At 40.7% G+C, this 23,830-nt stretch overlaps 1 pseudogene; it reads left to right on the plus strand.

The window, feature by feature from the left end:
* Positions 1–206: 206 nt before the first annotated feature.
* LOC134414972 (transmembrane protease serine 7-like) lies at positions 207–7,778 on the plus strand (annotated as a pseudogene).
* Positions 7,779–23,830: the final 16,052 nt, after the last annotated feature.

Below are 23,830 nucleotides of genomic sequence, written 5' to 3' on the forward strand. Positions count from 1 at the left end.
GTAAACAAAGAGTTACAGTGATGGTAACTTTTCCTGCCCACCTTCTATGATTGCAAATCAGCTGGCTCCCAATTGAAGCAGTACAGCAAAGGTGAAAAAAGAGAAGCTCGGGATGTGCAGTGGGGAGAGCAGCTATTCTGTTTAAGAAACGGGGTTCATTTATGGGGTTGCTGCTAGCTTTGTCAAAAGGCATTTGTCATGGCATCATGCTGCAGGCTTTTCCCTCCAGCCAGATTTCTGTGTACAGCATTCCAGTACCAGGTCGCAGGGCAGGTAAGAGCCACCAGCTAAGCTTTGCAGTAGGAACACAGTAAAAAAATTATCTCTGTCTACTCCTGTGTCCACTGACCCCCATTCTTCATAAATTGCTCTTAACTAAAATTATAAAAATTCCCCCCCCCACCACTTTCCCAGACTGAGATGCATACAAAAAGGAAATAGCCCAGAGAGATAAGGGTTTCAGGTGTGATGTAGCTGATAACATGAAAGATCTTATCTCAATTTGCAATATTTTTATCTCTTTAAAACTATGAGAGTAAATACACGAAAATATGTTACAATAGCTCTTCTTTTTTAACACTAATGCCATCCATGGTCTTTCTCTAGGAAAGTCTGCATGTTTGCTACTGCCCATCTTACCAAGAAGGTTTGGTGGAAATTTGATATATTCAGCTGTGTTTTCCTGTTTTTCTTTAATGCATTTTAAATTTGCTATCTAGAAGAAAATGCACATCTCTGTAAGAGAATTAAAAATGCAGAAATGGATTTAAGTATATGATTTAAGCTTATAGTGTGACTTCTGTCCTGCCCTGTAGAATTTGTGAGAAATGAAGTCTGATTAATCGTTCCTGAGTCTATGGGTTGTTTTTTTGTCTGTTAATCTACTTTTAATTTTTGAAATAATAATTCAGCTCTTGCAAGATCTTATTTTATCCATTCAAATAAAGTTATCTTTCAACCTCTGAAAACAAATCCTTATATGTGTAATTTGGGGCAAAACACTATTTGAGCTCCTGGTAAGAAATGTAAATCCACTGAGCAGCAAGTTATTACAATCCTGGTAGTTTCTGAAAATCCTGAATAGTCAGTGCACAGGTGATTTCAAAGGATTGTGGTGGAATCACTGAAGTAATAACTTGTATGTGTATGCTCAAGGATTCTTTATTTCAACAAAAATTATGTGAGCAAAGAAATTTCGAGCATAAAATCATAGCTTCCATTAAAAATTTAATTGCAATGTGTCTGGAGCTTTTCTCTGATCTTAAAAGTGTAAAATTTTACAGCAGGGATGGTAATATCCAATTTCATAAAAACTATTGAAAGATTTCAAGGTGTGGTTTTCTGTCTCAGTGTGTAGCTGTTTAATCTGTATATGTCAAAAATAGTCCTACTGTATAAAAATGCAACAAAACTAATTGTTAAGCAAAAGAGCCTTTTGTCACCATGTTTAGCAGCAACTATTGGGCACAGAAGTTCAGCTGACTATGAAACTGTGCCAGTCAAAAATGCAGACCAGTGAAAACCATGTCCAAAATAGTAATTAGACTGTATTTACAGTGAATTTCTTTTCCTTTCACAGTGAAGGAGAATCTGGGCTTCAAGATCACTTCTGGAATACATTCTGGGCACCACAAGATATGGTTACTTTTCTTGAAAAATTAACCCCAGTGAAACAAAAAGAAATCTGTAGTAAACAAACAGTTACCTTGTTCAGTTCTGGGGAGGAAGATTTTGGTCTTGTTACAATGGAGCTTTTTGGTATCAATGTACCTGTCATTTAATACTTATTCTGTCTATTTTTCTTTCTCCGCTTTGTGTCTTTGGCTTGTGTAGCTCATAATTATTACATTGCAGTTTCCAATTCCACAGAATATGATGTGATGATAAGATCAGGAAATTATGCTTCAATCGCAAGTGATGCCACTTTGAGGGGGAGTGGAAACTTGTGATAGAAAAATGGCATTTTTTCATAGGGCTTATGAACTAAACTAGGTTATGGAATCTTCATGTCTTGTGTTTCAAATGAAGGCTGGATGGAAATACCTTACAGCTTTTATTCTGAGGTTCCGACTAGAATGGCTGAAATTTAATAGCTCCCTCTATTGCAGTGAGCTGTGGCTCTGATTTTTGCCATTTCTAAAAAAATCCCCAAAAACAAAACAAACAAGCAAACAAAAAAACACCCAACAAAACCTCTAAGAAATTGTACATAATTTGGCTTGTGACTAGACAATTTTGGTTTTATATTGTTAGTGATCAATTAGGCAGATATTGTAGCAATTGCAGCTGAATCAGTTCCTGCTTATGATGGTGAGGCTTTGTACTCCCTTGGCCAGAGCTGGAGAAAGTGATGCAGTCTGATAGGAAAAGGGCAACAGAATTGTAAACGTAAGAGCAAAAAAGGAATAGAGGAATCAAGAAATATGAGTACGAGATTTTTTTCTACTTTGTCAGAAATCTTACCCAAGAACCTATCTTTCAGTCTAACAGTTTCTCCATACTGATCTACACTCTACTTTGTAGCAGTATCCTTTGATCTGTATTCCAAGCCAGGTAACAACTCTGATGAATCCCAAAAAGTCTTTTTATCAATGGAGACTGTAAGTTCCTCCTAATTACATGGTAGTTATCACTCTGCATGGTGTCACTCCAGAGAGCTGTGCATCATACCACTTGTCAGCATATGATTTCCTTCTTCCACTGCAGAACAAGATCATTACGAGGTAAGATACAGAGCAAAAATGCTTTACTGAGCTGTACAGAAGCTCTCTGAAACTGTACTAGATGGATAAAATTTGAATTTGAGATTTGAAATACAACCTAATTAAAATCTTGGATAGCGTAATCAAAAGATCTCCTAATAAAGTTCAAAGGCACTGATAAGGGTTTCCAAGTCCAACTCCCTTCTCCTCAGAGGACTACCTAAAACCAAACCATCTGATTAAGAGCATTGTCCAGATGTTCCTTAAACTTTAACAAGCTTGGTGCCATCACCCCTTCTTCCCTGGGGAACCCAATTCAAATTTCTGTGGGGTTTATTCTACACTATGACTAATTCTAATGGGTTCCTTTCAATAAAATTACTTTTACAACTCAAAAACATACAGAATTTATTTTAGAGTATTATATTCTATTACTTTCAGAAAATGTATGTTTTATGGCAGTCCAGTCACAGCTGAATTCCTCCTCGTAATAGGGGGTTGGAAGGCTACATCCTCAGAGTCACTGTAGTGTATTTGCATAAGTGGGTTCAGATGATATTTAAATTTGAGAGGCTACACTTCTACTTTTCAGAGTTAAATTTCATGTATGAGCACAAGGAATCTGTCTTCCTCAACCAAATGAATAAACAAATTGTAGGATCTGAGGATGGATGGTTTCAAGAGGAGAACTTTACTTAAATTCTTGGAACTTTCAGGAAGAGGTTAGCTGGGCATGAAGATTCAGCTAGGAATCTGAAATGCACTTGTTTAGGAGTGGTTTAACGCAATTGAGTAGTCCTCTTCAGCTCTATTAATATACTAAAATTAACTGCTCTCTATGCTACAAGACATAACAGATTGCCATTGTTGGCATGGAATGGACAGAAGGTTTTTGTAAGGAGTTACTCTCAAACTTCAAAGGGGAATCCTGTTCCTGATGTAGGCCTGCATTTGTTCTGCTACTTATTATGGATTATTGCTGCTACTGTTACTCCATTGTGTATTATTAACACTGGCTTAGCTTTTTAGGAGCCACAAATGTAGAGCTGGCCATGAGCATGAAAACACCTGGAAGACAGCAAGACCAACACAGGTGTCTGACAGGTTCTCTGACATTCAGAGAACATTGATGCAGTAAGCTGTAAGATAAAATTCAAGAATGTGCATTGATGTCTGTCTATTAAAGAACCAAAACAGAATTTGGTGACTGAAATGATGTTATAAGACTGAAGGTACTTCAGAAAAATTTATTTTTTTGGTTGCTTTTACTGCCGCCCTAAAAAATGCATTGTTTTGCATATGTCTATTAGTTTTGCTCTTGGATCAAAAGCAGCCTAGTGACATACTTATTACACATGCAGTAGAACTAATAATAACAGGATGTCCATCCGTGACAGCCAGTAACTATGATAGCCATTATTCCCCAATGTTGAGGTCCAGGGTCACACATGGTGACTGAACTGATTCTTTCCAGTTTCAGTAAACTGCAGTAATAAATCTGTTCAGTGACAAATCCTAAAGCATGCTCAAGCTGAGATGGGGAGGTGTGCTGTGAGAGTAAGTATCTAATGTGGACAATTCTTCTCATAGCTTGCCTTGCTTTCCTGATGATACTGTGACAGAAGGTACAGATAGAAGATAAACCAGGCTGTCAACTGGGTTGATGAAGATGCTGAAATATTTCCATATGGCAATGTGGAGGTACTTAAATTGTTATTTTATAAATGTTTTGTCAGCTGTTATGATAGAAAGGATTTAATAATGTCTGCAGGAGAGGCAAAGCAGAGATTCATTCACTAGCACCTCACTTCAAACGCACGAAAGGAATAGGCTGCTAAAGCAGAAGAAAAGTACTTTCAATTTAAGGTTAAAAAATTTTATTTTAATGCTGCCAATCTGGGCTTCAGTTACATCAAAGAACTTGATGCAGGGCTGTGATGGAAATAATCTGTTACTGTGAGGTCTAATCTTAATTGCTTTCATTTGCTGCGCATAGAAAAAGAGAAACCTGTTAGAAATTTTTAATGTATAGATTCACTCACAAAATATTCTGAGTTGGAAGTGACCCGCAAGGATCATAGAGTTATAAATAAATGAAAAATTCCAAAATATGATGCAGGTTGCAAAATGGAATAAGCATAAGAGTGAATTACAGATGCAAGAAATAGCATCTCACATTACAAGTAAAAGAACAGCAGAAAGTAATAGTTGCTAAGCATGGTGCTTCACATTTTGTGTGATAGTTTTTGTGACACAAAACCAGGCTGAACATGGATCGATTGAAAATGCTTTGGGTTCATTTGTTGCACAGATTCTGCTTAACACTGCTACACGGGCACTTGTTGCCTTTTTATTCCTAACCTCTGCTTCTCAGTGCCACTATCACCACTGAAGTAACATAATCTGGCATTGCCTTTCTGATGCTTCTATAGGTACAGAAACTCCAGGACACTTGTTAAGCAATAAAATGGTGACATACACGCAGAGTGACTAGTCATCAATGCTGGGATGCCCAAGCATCCTGTGTACTATCAGCTGGATGGAACAATCAAAGGGAAGTGGTAGCCAGGGAAATATTCTTGAACACAGATGACCAGATCAGTGTTACTTCTGCCCAGTTTCCCAGCAAAGACAACAGGAATATGGGAAATGTTTTGGGATTATTTTTTTTAATGCTTTTTTTTTGTAACCTTCCAGATGGTGTGGGCCTGGGGCCTGGACTCCTTTGGTTGTGTGTTTAACTTCATCAAGTAATGTGATGTTGCTTACCTTCTCACTGGACCAAAGAGGAGAAAGCAACATATTAAAAGCTCACTTTCAAGCTGTTCCTAAAATCAGTAAGTAATTAATAGAAACAAGCATCTGATGAAAGCACACTTATTACTGATTTTGCCTCTAAAAAAGTTGATATTGCCTTGACCATATCTGGGAGAGGGAATGTTGGCATATAAAGTAGAGAATTATCATTGAGATCCACTTTACGAAAGACTGAGAATTGAACAAAGAGAGAACATCCTTTGGTCTGGGAGACTTTGTCTTCCTGATAGCTACTCAAGCCTTACTTGCCAGTCATTGCATGGGTAACACCGAGCAGCGGCAGGGAAGCAGACAGACAGCTACAGGCACTATCTGGGCAAAGCTAGATAGCCCCAGTGACAGAGCAGCTACTTTTGTCAGTTTTGGCAACGTATCCACAGATCATAGAATGTGTATTTAAAGAAAATGGAAAAGAGCAAACACTTCTAGTTTCTCTTTGTTCTTTTTCTGAATGCATTGTTGAGTGTAGTTAACTGAATAAGAAAAATGTGTTCCAAACCTAAAACCTATATTCCAAATCTATGAGGTACTGTGGATTTTACATGAGTCCTGTGGGGTGAAATATTTTAAGTAATGCCAAACTGTAGTACTAATTTTAGAAGAGATAAAGGGGCTCCACAGGATCAAGTTTAGCCACAGTTGTTTGGTAAGGTATAAGTGAAAGAGTTTTGACAATGAAGCAAGTGACTTTCCTTTCAATGTGTGGAACAAGTCACTGAGGACAAACTCCTCCAAAACTGCCACATTTCAGCTTATGTCTCTCTGCACGCTGCTTATCCAAATACTTATCCCATGCACATTACTAACTAAAATGGCTTTATTGTTCTGAGGATGGGCATTTCAAATTACATTTAGCCCAGGTTTTGCTACAATATTTTTTTAATTTCAGAATTATCTTATTTTCTGTTATGTTCATATTTGCATTCACCTAATATTACCTAAAGGGAACCAAAAGCACTAAGGACTGGATATCTAATATAGTCCTTGGTAGAAAATAAAACCTCAATATGGCATTTTCAAACTGAGAAGTGATACACAAGCTTCCTTGTTTACATGAAATTAATCAGTTATCCCTTCACTGGGTTAATTGCTTTTTAATTTTGAAAATACCTACAGAAAAGTCAGAAGTAGATTGGAAGGGGGAGGTGTGTTGCATCCACATCTGGCTGCTTCTTCCACTTACCATGAAAGAATGCCTTTTTAAAAAAGAAAAACTTCAGTCAGAGGTTTTTTTGTACTTACCCTTAGTTGTAATTTGATCCAAAAAAAGAGAAATTCAGTTTTATGTGGAGGTGGAAGTTAAGTGATTTTCAGTTAATACAGGAAAAATGTGAGTTGAATACTGCCACAATGCATTCCTTGAACTCTGTATGTAGAGAAGACTCTGCACTTTCATACAGCTGAGATAACTGTGCTCCTTGATGATGCATTTCTCTCCTAGTATGTGGTGGTCAATATATTTCCTGGAATGGGACACTGACTTCTCCTTATTATCCAAGTTACTACCCACCAAACATTGACTGCACCTGGATCATCAAGGTAAGTGCTGGGAACTCTTCTGAGTATTGATGACTTTTCTTTATCTTATGTAGACACAAAATTGGGAGAAATGGCTTTTGATGTAGATGAAACAGAGAAAACCTAGTGAAACCACTGAACCTGACTTCTTCTCAGGCATGCATTTGTTTCCTGTCCTATGTACAGGTGCCAGCTATGGGATGGAAATATTGCCAACTTCCAGAAGTTTGAGAATTTTTTGGACTGCAACAAATTAATTTGTAAGATGACAAATCCCAGCAGCCAGAGAAAATTAATAATAATCAGAGCTTTTCTTCTATGTCAAAAAGAAAAAATGGTCATGTAAATCATGCCTCACATGATGGATACCACAGTGTATTTCCCTGAATTCTGAATTCTGCAGAGCCAGGACAGTCTCTGGTTCAGAAATTCACCTCTGAATTTCAAGCAAGTCCTTTGGCAAGACTTAAAATCTGCTCATGATTTCTACGAACTACCTAATTGTTGCAGAGTTTTGTTCAGACATGGCTTATAGGAAGAGGCCATGATTACATGCAGCTGGTTAAAAAGTAAAAGGCAGCTGTAAGCAGCAGGTTCTCAGGCTTTTTCCTTAAAAACAATAAACACCATGTCCTCGAGTAAAGTGATGAGAAAAACATGGTGGAAAACATGGAGGCCTTGAGAATGGTCAATAACAAGTCAACAACAGGATGAGGAAAACAAGTATTAGCCTCAACAAGAAACCACAGGTATTAGCAACAAAGGAGGGATTGGTGTGTAATCTGTAACCAATGATGAGCTCAGGTTTTGCAATATGTATGAGCTTAATAAACACTACTATAAAGGGGTGTAAGCTGGATCAATAAATCGGAGTTTGATGCTCATCAATCGGATGGTCGTCTCCCTTCACTTTCCTCAAATGGTGACCCCGACGTGATATGGCAACACACCACAGAGGAGTGAAGACACGGATCGGGTCCTGAAGCAGCCAGGACAGCAGAGAAAAAAAAAAAAAAAGCGGATAAAAAAGAAGCTGAGATGCGTCGTGCTCTGGGTGTCATATAGACGAGCCTGGCCGATATTGCTGCCGGACCTTGAAGAGCTGCAATCAGCGCTGACGATTTAGGTATGGAAAGGCAAGCAGCATATGAATTATTTACTGCCTTTTTACAAAAAAGACAGGTTAAGGGGATGGATTTGCAAAAGGATTTACCAGGGCTTTTGACTTATGGCTATGCTAGGGGAGTTTTTATTAACCCCCATACGGTTCACAAGTTAATGGAGTAGCGTAAATTTGGTGATTTATTATGGGAGGCTACTTTAGAGGACGATAAAACTGCCAAGAAGTTAGGTAAATTATGGAGGGTCGTTCACAATGAATTACTGCAGTTTCAAGCCGAGAAAAAGGCTGCCCAGCAGCCTTTGGTTAGAAATTAGTATTTCTCACTTTTGCCTTGCTCGATGCTGTAAAACTCTTTCAGAAAACAACAGAAACTGAGAATATGGTTATTCTGTTGCAATCAACTTCCACTCTGATGAGCTGGTCACCCACAGAGCATTTTATGTTGAATACAAAGCTTTCAGTCCCACAGAACATAAGTTAATAAGCACACAATTTAATTTTTAAGGAGAAACCTTTCAGAAACCCTGCTTGACAGATCAGTTGCATACAACTCAACCTGCCTATTTTCTTAACCCTATTGCAGGAGACAAATGTGTAAAATGTTATGTCTTTGGTTGACTGAATAGAGCTACAAATTTAGATATAAGATGCATTTATAAGCTAGTACTTATTTTCTAACTTCTATCAACTATTCTGTAAAATGGGGAGTAAAATTTCTCAGTTTCTGTAGATCTACTGTATGGCACTTCACTGACACTTTAAAATAGCCAAGCTGCAATATGAAAATAGAATGGCAGAGGGCCTCTAAGCATGACTCTTCTCCCAACCAAAGTTAACCATGAATACCGAATCTTTTCTTGTCTTGGTTTCGACAGACAGGTGTCTGCTAAGGAAGGCAGGAGCCTCCCCTGAAATGGAAAGCAAAAACCCCCTCCCTCCAAATTGCTATAAATTTTAAATTAAGAGACTCTCAGGCAAAAATATGGGAGCAGGGATAACAGTTCTTTATTAGGGAAGAAAATAAAAAGATAAAATAAACAATGCAGAAAATCAGAACAACGTTGACAGAGTCAGAGCACAACCTGACACCCTGTTGGTCAGGGTGTTGGTAGCAGTCCAATTGGAGATGTGGCTGCAGTCCTCCTGGAGTGTGAGGTGTGGTTCTGTTGGAGCAGGGATCCTGTAGAAAGGGTGTAGTCTTCCTCTGAAGCTCAAGTGGAAGAGGCAGCTGTTCCTCTGGAAAATCCAGTGGAGGAGCCATGCTGGTGTTCCAGAAACTCAAGATGATATCCAGGTAGAAATGCTTGGCTCCTCCCTCTGGGCGGAGCATCTCACAATAGGATGCTATAGTTCTTATCAGTCATGCAAGGATGCTCAATAGGCTTATTATCGGCAGATATCTCCCCTGAGAGAGGATTGGTTGTGGAAGAGATAAGAAAAACTGCCCACTTAACAGAAGACAACTGCCATACAGATGGCAAATAGAATACTATTTGCTTGGCAATCCAGAACATGATCCACCCCTTATTCTATTTTCCATCTGCATCGCAAAGAAACCTTACACAGTTCTCACCTATGACTAGGTTTCCCTGTGGTACACAACGGCTTTCCTCATCTTTCTGCATTACCCACCAAGTGTAACCAGGTCCTTGAGAAAAAACAATTTCACAGATGGGTTTATCTTTGCCTGAGGTGGAATTAATCCAAACAACATTTCCCAAAATATCTTTCATATGTACCACAGGGACTTTATCTCCATCCATTGTGTGCAAGGGTTCAGACTGGGCAAGACCAGCTTGATTGATAGACCCTCAGGTGTCGACCATCCAGGTAGCTTTTGTTAAGTTCATTTCCCAATTTATAAAAGTTCCCCTGCCAAGTGCTTTCAGGGTAGTCTTAAGTAGTCCATTGCACTGTTCAACTTTCCCGGCAGCTGGTGCATGATAAGGAATATGATATATCCATTCAATACCACGTTCTCTGGCCCAGATGTTGATAAGGCAATTCTTGAAATGGGTCTCGTTGTCTGACTCAATTCTTTCAGGGGTGCCATGTGTCCACAGGACTTGCTTTTCCAGGCCCAGGATGGTGTTCCAGGCAGTAGTGTGAGACACAGGGTAGGTTTCCAACCATCCTGTGGTGGCTTCTGCCATTGTGAGCACCTAGTGCTTGCCTTGGTATGTCTGGGGCGGTGTGATGTAGTCAATCTGCCAGGCCTCCCCATACTCGTACTTGGACCACCGCCCACCATACCACAGGGGCTTCACTCGCTTGGCCTGCTTGATGCCAGCACATGTCTCACACTCATTTCAACCTGTGAAATACTGTCCATGGTTAGATCCACCCCTTGGTCTCGTGGTCACTTATAGGTGGTATCTCAACTCTGATGGCCTAAGGCATCATGGGCCCATTGAGCTAAGGGGGAACAATTCCCCCGTACGTTGCCAATCTAAGTCTGTCTTTGACACCTCTATTTTTGCTGCCTGATCTACCTGCTCATTGTTTCAATGTTCCTCATTAGCCCGACTCTTGGGGACACAGGCATCTACACGAGGGATTTTCACAGGTAGCTTCCCCACGCAAGTAGCAATGTCTTTCCATTCATCAGCAGCACAGACTGGCTTTCCTCTCCGCTGCCAGTTGGCCTTTATCCACCTTTCCAGCCAGCCCCACAGAGCATTGGCTACCATCCAAGAATCAATATAAAGGTAGAGCTTTGGCCACTTCTCTCTCTCAGCAATGTCCAGGGCCAGCTGAACAGCTTTGAGTTCAGCAAGTTGACTTGATCCACCTTTTCCTTTGGTAGCTTGTGCAACCTGTCGTGTGGGGCTCCATACGGCTGCTTTCTACTTCCGGTTCATCCCTATGATGCGACAGGAACCATCAGTGAAAAAAGCGTAGCGCGTTTTCTCTGATCATAGATGGTTATACGGTGGAACTTCTTCAGCACATGTCACTTGCTCTTGTTCCTCTTCATCAGTGAGACCGAAGTTTTCACTTCCTGGCCAGTTTATAATTTTCTCCAAAATCCCAGGGCAATTCAGGTTTCCAATACAGGCACGCTGTGTGATGAGAGCAATCCACTTGCTCCATATAGTGTCAGTGGCATGGTGGGTAGAGGGAACCTTTCCTTTAAACATCTACCCCAGCACCAGTAGTCGGGATGCCAGGAGGAGTTCTGCTTCCATGCCAATCTCCTCTGAGGTGCCTTGAACTCCTTCATAGGCAGTAAAGATTTCCTTCTCTGTGGGAGTGTAGTTGGCTTTGGACCCTCTGTAGCGTCGACTCCAAAATCCTAGTGGTTGGCCTCAAGTCTCCCTAGGCACCTTCTGCCAAAGGCTCCAGGACAAGCCATTGTTCCTGGCTGCAGAGCAGAGCACATTCTTCACCTCTGGTCCTGTCCTGACTGGGCCAAGGGCTACCGCATGAGCGATCTCCTGCTTAATCTGGGCAAAAGCCTGTTGCTGCTTGGGGCCCCAGTGGAAAGTGTTCTTCTTGAGGGTCACTAGGTAAAGAGGGCTCACCATCTGACTGTACTTGGGAATGTATATTCTCCAAAAACCTATGACGCCTAGGAAAGCTTGTTTTCCTTCTTGCTGGTTGGTGGAGATATTGTGGATGATCTTGTTGATGACCTCAGTTGGAATCTGACACTGTCCATCTTGCCACTTTACTCCCAGGAACTGGATCTCTCAGGCAGGTCCCTTGACTTCACTCTTCTTGATGGGGAAGCTGGCTTCTAGCAGAATCTGGATGATCCTCTCTCCTTTCTCAAATACTTCCATTGACATGTTCCCCCATACAATGATGTCATTGATGTACTGCAGGTGTTCTGAAGCTTCTGCACCCTTTTCCAGTGTGCTCTGGAACAGTCCATGGCAGAAGGTAGGACTGTGTTTCTACCCCTAGGGCAGTCGGTTCCAGGTGTACTGCACTCCCCTCCAGGTGAAAGCCAACTGAGGCCTGCATTCTGTTGTCAGAGGAATGGAGAAAAACGTGTCAGCAATGTCTATAGTGGCATACCACATCGCTGCCTTGGACTCCAGCTTGTACTGGAGTTCCAGCATGCACAGCAGCACTCAGCGGTGGAGGCACTTCATTAAAGCCACGATAGTCCACAGTCAATCTCCATTCTCTGTCAGACTTGTGCACAGGCCAAGTGGGGCTGTTGAAGGGTGAGTGGGTTTTGCTGACCACCCTTTGGCTCTCCAGCTCACGGATCATTTTGTGGATGGGAATCACAGCATCTCGATTTGTTTGGTACTGTCGGCGGTGCACTGTTGAAGTGGCAATTGGCACTAGTTGCTCTTCTACCTTCAGGAGTCCTACCGCGGATGGGTTTTCTGATAGTCCAGGCAAAGTGTTCAACTGCTTAATGTTCTCTGCCTCTACAGCAGCTATGCCAAAAGCCCATCTGAGTCCCTTTAGATCTCTGTAATAGCCATTCTGGAGGAAGTCTATGCCCAGAATACACAGGACCTCTGGGCCAGTCACAATAGGATGTTTCTTCCACTCTTTCCCAGTCAGGTTCACCTTGGCTTCCAACAGGATCAATTGCTGTGATCCCCCCGTCACCCCGGCAATGGAAACAGGTTCTGCCCCCACATGTCCCGATGGTATCAGGGTACACTGCAGTACCCTGATCAGTATCAGTATCAACTAAGGCATTGTATTTTGTGGTTGTAATGTGCCAGACCATCAGATCCACACCATCCAGAAGATCCAGTTTTCTGATGCTGCTCCCTGGATAGAGGCAGGGCCCCTTTAACCTGGTTATAATTGCTTTCCTGCACATTCATGATAGAGATACCTTCAAGAGGATCTGACAGATCATACTCAGCAGCTTCATCATGGGAGTTTGAGGGTACCTTCACTTTACTGGAATTCCCTTAGTTAGGGTTTCCCTCCTTGAGTTGACGCACTCCTGCTGCCAGGACAGAAGTGGGTTTCCCATCCCACCTTCCCATGTCTTCCCTATGGTCACGCAGAAAGAACCACAGGTCAGCCCGTGGGGTGTACCCTCTCTCTCTAGCTGGGGAACGTTGGGCTCTGACTTTGGGGCCTGTGACTCACACTGCTGCAATGTGGGAATGTTCCTCCTCACTTCCTCCCTCATCTCCCTCATCTCCTCTTTGAGTTCCTTGACCACAGCTGAGACATGATCCTGCATTGGGCCACTGAACGTACTTTCATAATTTCTAAGCTTGCTGGCAACAGAACCCACTGTCTCTCGGTTGTTATCAGCATCAATCGTTGCAAAGAAGGTGGTGTATTGAGATGGCCCTCAATTTGCCAGACTCCACAACATTTGCCCTGTGCACCTGACCTTGTTTGGGTCATTATCATGATGTCCATCCCTCCCAAAGACTACCTCCCATACTGCCATTTCTCTCAGGTGTTGGATCCCTTCCTCAAGGGTCTTCCAGTGCATTCTATGGTGGTGGTCTTGCATTCTCTCCCTGTCGACAAACCTCTCTCTGACACTTATTAAAAACCACTCCCAGAGGAAAAGGGACCCTGGCTCCCTTACAAAAATCTGATTCATACCTGAGTCCTGGGTCAAGGGTCCCAGATTCCTTGCCTCACCACCATCCAGCTGGACACCTATACCCATAAGGTCCCAGACCCAAAGTATAAGCCTCACATCCCCGTCATACAATGTCTTTGTGCAGATTACGGAGACTTTCATATGTCAGGGACTCGGTGATGATTGCAACCTCTGGCTCCCCTGTGGGTTGTGAGGGCCCTCCCCTATCTGGGTGCTCTGATTTCATCTTAGATCTCTGTGGGATCTCAGCACCTCAGGATGAAGGTGCAGAGTGACCGAGACCACCCTTGGGGGGCTCGGGAGTCCTGGAATGTTGCCAGAAGTGTCTGGTGGCTGGACTTTGATCCTACACAGGAGATGACACCTGTATGAGGACTGGGAGGATTTTACTGGGTGAATGGTGAAGGGATAAATTAGTTAGAGTATAAAACACAGGGTTTAGGATTTCTGTACAGGGGAGTCTAGAGAAGTAAGATGGAGGAATTGGGGCGTGTCCTGTCCTTCTTCTTCTTCTTCTTGGCCTCCATCTTCTGTGGTGATGGTGGCACTTTTGGATTGGTCTTTACTAGAAGTGCACCGGTTAATAAGGGTAGAAGGTATTGGGGAAAAATTATAAATATTGTATACGTAACTTCGGATATAAAGATAAGTGACCGCCCCGGGGGCTCTCAGTGTGCCCATGGCTGACTTGCTGTGCAGACCTCTGTCAGGCTGAAAGAAAATCTTTTAGATAAACAATTAATAAACACCGAGACCGAGACAAGATCAGAAGTCTCTCCTCGTCCTTTGAAGCGCCGGGCTGCCCAAGGCCACTCTGGGCCTTTCCAGGCCACCTAAACAGCAGAGAAACCGACAGATCTCCTTGTTTCTATAGGGGCAACTGTTGCTAGCTATGCCTTGCCTTTGCAGTTCAGCTGGAACCTGGACAGTTGTAACATCTGTAGGTTCCACTGCTGCACTGTTAGACTCCTCCTATTTGAGGCAGGGGGAGCGCTTCTCACCAGCTGGGGATATGTACTCCTTCAGCATCTGGCCCATCTAATGTATCTCCTTCACCAGACCCCCCACCCAATCTGGGTAGTTCATATCTGGGGTAGGCTGTGGGGCACGGTCAGGCTCTGGGGCATCAGCATCCCTAGTCTCTGGTGCCATGTCAGGTTCTGGAGTAGGTGTCAGGGTGGTTATCCAGGTTAACTTTCCTTATCTCTAAATGCTAAACAGAACAGGCCTATCAGCAACACCAGCCACTGTATGATATTATTAGTATTTAGAGTGGATCTAAACACTTCAAAAAATGGTGGGGCAGACCCAAAGAGATGGTTAAAGGGTTGGGAGAAAATTTTCCCCAGTGTCATTCCGTTATGGTAGGTGCCATTATTAAAGTAACCCCAAAAACATACAGTTAGTGTGTGATAGCTCTGAATCCATGTGCCTGCTTTCCAGAGGAAATTAAAAATCCATAAATTCCTCATCTTATTCACCCATAAAACAAAGTGGATAATAGCCACAGTAGCCTTGGTTATAGGAGCCATGTTTAGATAAGGGTCTGCAAATGGGAGAAATATAGCTACGATCACATGCCACCCAAACTAGGGTAAGCTGGACCACATGGTGTCACTTAACGAGGTTTCTCTAGCAGCACACAAAAATTAGATTACTCAAGAACTGTTATTCCCTTTTTGTTTCTATGCCCTTAAGCCTCATGTTGGGCACCAAAATCTGTCTTGGTTTTGACAGACAGGTGTCTGCTAAGGAAGGCAGGACCCTCCCCTGAAACAGAAAATGTTCTGGATCAATATTAGATTTTGGGGGTCTTCCAGATGGTGGAACATGAATTTTCAGGAGATATGAGTATATTTATTTGTGACATTTCTTAGAAAAGATGCAATTTCAGATTTTTTAAATGCCAGGGGTTTTTTTACCCAATTAATGTCTAGGTAGCTAAAGTTCTCTGTGATTTCATGAGATCTGTTCATTTTGAGAAGACTCTTCAAATCCTCAGCTTGCTTGTCAGAATGTAGTTCTGTTCATTGTTGACATAGAAGCATTTAAATTTTAAGGTTTCTGGTAAAGATTCTTGTTTCACGGCCTTTCACTCTAAATAAATGGCACGTTTTGTGGTCAGTCATTGTGGGATTCACATTCTCTGAACCTGAGAGAAGCAGAGAAAAGTATGATCAAAACCATTGTTATCTCATTTGCTGCGCCTGTGTTGTTGACAAGTAGAACGCATTGTGGAATGTTGTTTACTTGAAGGGAATTGGTAATTGGATTCTGGTGTGAGTGTTTTGATTCACTGGCCAATTGAATCCATGTGTGTGTCGGGACTGTTAGTGGGCAGTCACGAGTCAGTGCAGTTGAGTGCTTGGCAGATTCAGCTTAGATGTAATGTAACATAGTGTAATATAGTATAATAAAGTAATTAATTAGCCTTGTGATAAGATGGAGTCCTCCTCATCATTTTTTCCTTCATCAGGGGTGCCCTGAATCCAATAAGTCATTCTATAAGACACAAATTTTCAGGGATTTCTTCTTCCAACAATGTGGGTCCTCTTTCTACCAGAAAAAGTTACTAACTATTCTTAGTTCTGTGGTTACTCTGGTTTTTGCCTCAAAAATGGTTAATATTCCAAGCCTAGGAATACCTTTTTTAACAAAATCAACTGCCTTTATTGTGTGTATCTGTGTGCTCTGCTCCTAGCACTGAGGCAGGAAGCAGATGGCTCAAAGTTATTTAATCAGTTCTTAGTCACAGTCAGGAGGCTCTGTTTAAAGACTCAGGAGGAGTGGAATGGCTGTCATGTGTCAGTATCAAGTAGATGCAGTAGTTTGGGGAATGCTATCTCAGACACCAGCATGGATGGAGAGCGCTGGCCTATATCAGCCTTCCCTGCAGCAGTAGTAACAGGAGAAGGAAAAAAATAAAGTCATGTTTTCCCATATCTTAAGTACCTGCAATCACCCACCTGAGGTTAGTTTTTTCCCCATTGTTGGGTGCCTATCAAAGCACAGTTACTAAAAATTGCATGCTCTGCTCTGAGCTGACCTGGAAAGTAAATGCCAGCCATCAGCTGCATAACTTCAGGGAGAAGTGACAAGAAAATGCAGACACTCCTGCTTTGAGCTTGTGCTGGCTGGGTGGTGTGTGCTTTCCTCCCACTGACATCACATGCAAGGCAGTGAAGAAGACTAATTTAATCCAGATTGGAACTGATTAGACTACTGTGGGACAAGTGGATTTGGTCCTTCAATCTGATGTAGCTCTTAATTTGCCTATGGTGCTAAATGGGAGAAAATTTCATTTTACTTCACTTGGGCAGAAAGAGGAGTGGTTTGAGCTACTTACTCTTTCAGAGACTTTTTTTTTTCTTGCACAGTTGAAAGAGTCAAAGAGAACAAACATTTTTACATATTGTAAAGAAACAACTTACCATCTAAACTAACTAGTAGTTAGTTAATGTGAATGTGAAAGAAATTCTTGGTCAAGGGCTGTTGCATACAAGACTGTGAGTTTTGGGAATTGTTTGATAAAGTACTTATTCACATCAGACACTGAGTGTAGTAACATAGAGATTAATTTGTACAGAATTTTAATAGGAGGAAATATGTATTTGTAATACTAAAGAGAAGCCTAGCTTTGATTTTATTTTCCTTTTCCTTAGGAAAATTATTTTTGATTTTATTTTCTTTTTCCTGTATTAAATACATTCCTTAACAAATTAAAGAAATGCTTCCTATCAGTAGTTATGTATCTGTGGTGAATGACTTTCAACCCTTAGAGGCAATTAATGTAAATTCAATTTGCTAACTATATTTAGGTGACTCATTTAATTCAGACTGCTTGATAAAAATCTTTGACAGATTGTGCCAAGTGAGATTTTTTTAAATATTCATTTTATTTTACAAATGACACAAACTTCAATTTTTAATAATAATTTTACTATTTCTTCATGGTAGAGTCCTGCATTACTGCATTGAGACTTTCTCAATATTTCCAGTGTCATTGATTTCTTATTTTTCTAGCTTGTCCTTAGATATGCAGACAGAATGTGCATTCCTTCAAGAAATTAGTTTGAATGTTGGAAAGGCTGCCCAGATGGTACTGCTGAATTGGATTGGGGTAGAGAAATCATTTCTTGTTTGTTGTTTTCTGTAAAGAGTTTTTTCCACAAAGTTGAGACATGAGTTGAAATTATCTCTAAACTACTGCTGGCAATCTTAAGGATCACATGAAGCACGTGGGTGAAGATGTAAAAGTGTGGAAAAGAGGCTGTGTAATGTGTCTCTTTAAAGAGTGGGAGAACAGAAAAATCAAGAGGGAATTTCACACCAGTCTTTATAAGTTAACTTTCCAAAGGGGAAAAAATGCACAAGAAATAGCCAAAGTAAGCTATTTGTAAATAGTGAAAATAATATTAAAGCCAGCATAGAAATTTAAAATTTTGTTTTAGTTCCCTGCTGTGAGAGGATAAATAGATAAATTGTATTTTGACACTGTTTTATGTGACAAGCTTATCAATAAGTAAAGAAAATGTGGGGAGAAAAAAATACAGGAAACTGTTTCCACAGAATGATTGGTCAAGACTGATTGCCAAAGAGGAAGAATATTTTTAATATCATTCTGCCAATATTGTTATGGATTGTCACATAATTTTGTTCGTGATCTAAATTATGGATTAGAGTAGGTGCTTCTGAAATAGAAAAGTGTTACACAATAGAAATATGGATGTATTTAAGAGGGATGCATTTGTAAGGGGTCCTGAAAGGCTGTAGAATATGTATGGAGAAAAATAAAAACAAGAATATGAGTCAGCAGTGCCCTGGCAGCCAGGAGGGACATCCTTGTCCTGAGGTGCATCAGGCACAGCATCGCCAGCCAGGTGAGGGAGGGGATTGTCCTGCTCTGCTGTGCACTGGGGCAGCCTCACCTCGAGTGATGGGGGTAGTTTTGGGCACCACAATATAAAAAATAATAATCTTTAAGAGAATGTCCAAGAGAGGGTAACAAAGATGGTGAAGGGCCTTGAGGGAAAACTGTATGAGGAACAGCTGAAGTTACTTGGTCTGTTCAGCCTGGAGGAGACTGAGGGGAGACCTCATTGCAGTTACAGCTTCCTTGTGAGGGGAACAGGAGGGGCAGCTGTCTGATTTCTGCTCTCTGGTGACCAGTGACACTTCCGAGGGAATGGTCTGATGTGGTATCAGGGGAAGACTAGGTTCAATATTAGGAAAAGGTTCTTCACCCAGAGGGTGATTGGTCACTGGAACAGACTCCCCAGGGCAGTGGTCACAGCCCCAAGGCTGCCAGGGCTCAAGAAGCATTTGGACAATGCTCTCAGGCACAGGGTGTAACTCTTGTGGGTGATGCTGTGCAGAGCCACGAGTTGAACTGTAAAGTTGATCCTTGTGGGTCCCTTTCAACTCAGAATATTCTGTGATTCTGTGAAGATCTGAATGGAGATAATTAAACTGACATGCCTTAGGATCGCCTAAGTTGCTTTTGATGAAAAAATGGCAGAGGGGATGATTGTTGCTCAAAAGCTGACTTGTTAGTCAGAGTCACAAAATACTCTGTGAGTTTTGTTTGTATTTCGTGGTTGGTTGTCTTTGTTCTGGGGTTTTTAAGTGTCACACTAGGATATAAAACAGGAAATTGAAAATACCTTCCTGATCACCAGTGGGAAGGCTTCAGCTAGTGTACTGTACGTAAACTAGGCATTGCATGTCAAAGAACATAGGGAACATTCAAAAGATACCAGAAACAGTGACCAGAAGGTAACCCAAGGTCAGATAGTACAGCACAAGTCTCTCTGTCACTGTGTACTACCAAAACCAAGGTAGATAAATGTCTGACAGAAACAGCAGAGAAACATCCAGATGACCTCTAGTAGGGAGTGTAGCATGTGGCTGTTGGTCCTCAATGGTTGTGGACATTGCTGATACTACCAATGGCTCCCTAGTGAATTGCTTCATTTTGCTTATGTACTTTTTGTCGTGCTTTCAGTCTTGGGGTAACCAGGAGCAAATCCTTTTTCAAAAAAAACCTACCTCCCACTGTTTAGAGGTCCTTGTAAACAACTGGTAATAAAAATAATAGTTATGGAAGCCAATTGATGAGATCTATCAGGCTTCTCACATAGTAAACTGTGATAGTCCTTAGTCAGAAATTTATTGGAGGGAGGTATAAAGCTCTTCTGCGGTTTTCTCAATTTCACTTGAAAATTAAAAGATGCTGTGAATTTTTATTATTTGTAATGCCCGTGGTTCTGGTGAAGGCAAAAGAACAGGTCTGAGAAGCCTCACTTACTCAGGTTAGAGTTATGTAAAATGGGAGTGTGGACAGTTGAAGGGTCTTCTTTTTTGTCAGGGACAGTAGAGACTGAAATTAGTGTGATCATTAATTAGGGTGGGTCATTCCCCTGTTCGCTCTCCACAGTGGGACCAGTTTACACTAGTATAGGATTACTACTTTAAGCAGACTAGAATGCGTAGCTTTGAACAACTTGCTGGATGTGCAGGGTGTTGTTAATAATTTGAAAGCATGACTCCAAACATGTGACACTATCTTCTCTCTCTTATTTCAGCACACCAAAGTTGCTCCCCTTATGCATACAAATGCCTCAATGGAACATGCTTGCTGAAACCAAATCCTGAGTGAGATGGGAAAAGAGACTGTGCAGATAGATCACATTTTGGTGTGGTAACATTCATTTTAAAATTTGTTAGTTACTTGGAAAACTAAATCATCAATTCGTGTTATTCTTAAGCATTATTGGATTAAGAATTTGTTAATCAAATATGAATTTTAAAAAAATTTATTTCCTGGTATGCAAATGTCTGTCTTGAATTTTGCACTGTTTCTTTTAAATCAGCTCATCCCTTCTGTCTATGATGACTTATTTCAAGTAATGCACTTCCTGGATAAGCTGGTAGGTCTTGCTGCTTTTTTAAGCTGAATGAAATGTAGTCAAGCTGTGTTTGTAAGGAGGGAATAGAGACAAGAATTATTCAAGTGAACTTTTAAATTGTGCTTAACCTTTTTTTGAGTTATTCAACTCTTTAGAAAGCTACACAGGAAGACAGATAATGCTTTATATCTGACCTACCCATTGAGTGAAAATGGGCAAGTACTCACCTTTTTACCAATTGCACAGTAAGGTCTAAGGGTAAAAGTTTGTGTCAAGCATGGCAAAGTGAATTAACTGGTGGGCTTTTTACTAATTTATTAAATTATTTCTGTTAGCTTGTGGAAGACACCAGCTTAGAAAAAACAGAATCGTTGAAGGTGAAGATGCGAGATATGAGAAGTGGCCTTGGCAAGCAAGTTTACAGATGGGGGCACATGGCCACGTGTGTGGTGCATTTGTGATCTCCAACAGGTGGCTCATATCTGTTACCCATTGCTTCCTGGATCCTGATTCTGCAAGGCGTGAGGAAATTATACTGTTCTAGAGTACTTGCAGTTTAATAACCTTACAAAGATGCTTTCAATAGTTTGTAGAAGCTATTCCTTATCTAGATAAGTTGATCCAGGTAATAACTTGGTGATATGACATCCCTACACGAACACTTGGTGTTGTCTGCTGGCTTCAAAAGTCTTCAATTTTTGAAGTTATTCTTTTGCTTCCATTACCAGTAAAACCTGGATGACAGAACACTGTCCTGTTAGATGTAGGGCAAACACCATTGTTTTCTTCCCCCTTCTTTCAAAAGGCAGGAGTTTTCTGAGTAGAACTATGGCCTTTTATCCCAATACATGTCCTATATATTGATCAATGAGTGAAAACCTCATTGATGTTCAGTTTAGGTAGTGGAAATTGAAAATGCACCATGGTTTTGATGAATGTCCTCAAATACTGAAAAGTAGTTAAAACAGAGTGAACTAACATTGTGTTGCTTTCCAATGGGATGTTCTAAAAATACTTTTTTTTACAGATACTCTGTTCCAATGGGATAGAGAGTGTATATGGGCTCACATACTATAAATGAAAAGAACAATCATGTAGCTATGAGATCAATCATAAGGATTATTGTCTACCCACAGCATGACAAAGCTATCTCAGACTATGACATTGCTCTGTTGGAAATGGAGACACCTGTACTCTTCAGTGAGCTGGTAGAGCCCATTTGTTTACCTAGCACCTCTAGAGTGTTTCTTTATGGAACTGTCTGCTATGTAACTGGCTGGGGAGCCATAAAAGAAAATAGTATGTTCCTTTCCTGGATACGCTTTTTGCAAGTTTGGCTTAGTTTTAAACTCTAACAATGGAATATTTATACTTGTAAGCACAAAAAAAAAAAACCAAAACAAACAAAAAAAACCCCAAACCCATGACATTTACTTAGTGTGTCTATAAAAAGCCAGAAAAGATCTCCTTAGCTACAGTCTGTGAATTCTGAATGGTTGCTTGGATAGCAAGTGATAAGTGACAAAATGCATACTCAGGTGTCATAGATCATTGAAAAGCAAATGATCATGACTCATTTAATCGGATGAATAGAACCTTGCAAGTAAAGAGATCCGTAATTTGCAACTATTGCAGAGAAAGAATTTGTTTCTGATTGACAACATAGAGCCATAAGCAGCAATAATTGCAATTGCAAAAAAATGTGGAGGATCTTTCATTTTCTCTGTCTTAATCAAAGGCCTCATGAAGTTCTGCCTCTGTGTAGCTTGGAGCAGCCAGCTGCAGTGGGGAGGCAGAAAAAAGCACACTGAGGTAGAGAGGGGTAGCAAGGGAGCCTGAGGGATCCTTGCCCTGTCTCAGCATTAAACAGCTTGAAACCTAGGCTTGGGCAGCATCTCAGCACATCAGAAGGATCAGGATATTTAGCTCACAATGGCACCTCATGTCAATACCATAGTTCAGAATTAAAGTCTTAGCATCATTTGTGAGTTACAGACTGTTCTTTGGTGTTTCTTTAAAATTATTTGTTTTTCCATGCTCAGCTTTATTCCTCAGTTTCTTCCCTAGAACTGAGAGAATGGAAAACTATATAGAAATTGCATTTTGTAGGACTAGGATGTTGTTTGGAGCATGGCCATGGTTTAAATAATAACAAAAAGCTTCAGGCATAATTTGAAACAGCATTCAAATTTAGTCACCCTGTGTGCAGTCTTATCTACAATTTGCATGGCACTTTTACTACTTTCTGATAGAATAAGGTCATAAGGATAAAGGCTAGGGAAATGGAAAGGTGGTGCATGGTGCATTGGAACATCTATGGCTATTGGGTAGTGTGAACAACCTAGCTTTCAAAAATAAGGGCAGGCACCATTTGAAGGTGAGGGAATTACTCTGCTGTCATTAGCTGGGTAGATTTTGAGTTAGAAGCAATTCTCTTTTGTTTTGATAATTGGTATCTCTGTAAGAAATTTGTGCCATCGTAACCTCTGCAATACCCTTTGTATTTTTTTCTAGGTCATCTTGCCAAAACACTGCAGGAAGCTTGAGTGAGAATGATTAACCAAAGTGTTTGCAACAAGCTCTATGATGATCTTACTACTTCACGTATGCTGTGTGTTGGGAACCTTAATGGTGGTGTTCATGCATGCCAGTAATATGGAACTGGTAGGAAAACTACAAAGGAATGTTTGCTTTCTTTGGAAAACTCTTCAGTTTTAGGTTGTTTGTGTGGTGAGGGTTTTTTTGGGTTTTTGTTGTTGTTGTTGTTTGGGTTTTGGTTTTTCTTTTTTATTGAGTGCGAATTTATGGTTAATTTAACATGGCAACTAAAAGCCCTCCAAAATAAGGAAGAAAATTCATAATGGATAATCTCTGACTCTCTTGAGAAATGTCATTTTGCAAATGCAAGGGGTAAAATGTATCGAGAAGAGTTCTTTTTCTTCTTCAACAGTTATATTTCATACCAGACAACAAAAATATAAAGATAAAAGGAATCGTCTGCACTAAAAGGTTCACCTGTGAATTGCGCTATTTGTATTAATTTCTTTTTATCTTTTTTAATATCTGGATGTGGAATTGCTAAAATACTGTAAAAGTATGATGAGTAATTTATTGTTACAGTTAAAAAGAAATACAAAAGGAAAAGCTAAGCTAAGTTTTGGAACTGCAGCTGCAATGGTGCTTTTTAATTTCAAACATTCATTTATGTGTATAA

Source organism: Melospiza melodia, chromosome 2 (genome assembly GCF_035770615.1).
Source record: "Melospiza melodia melodia isolate bMelMel2 chromosome 2, bMelMel2.pri, whole genome shotgun sequence".
NCBI lineage: Eukaryota > Metazoa > Chordata > Aves > Passeriformes > Passerellidae > Melospiza > Melospiza melodia.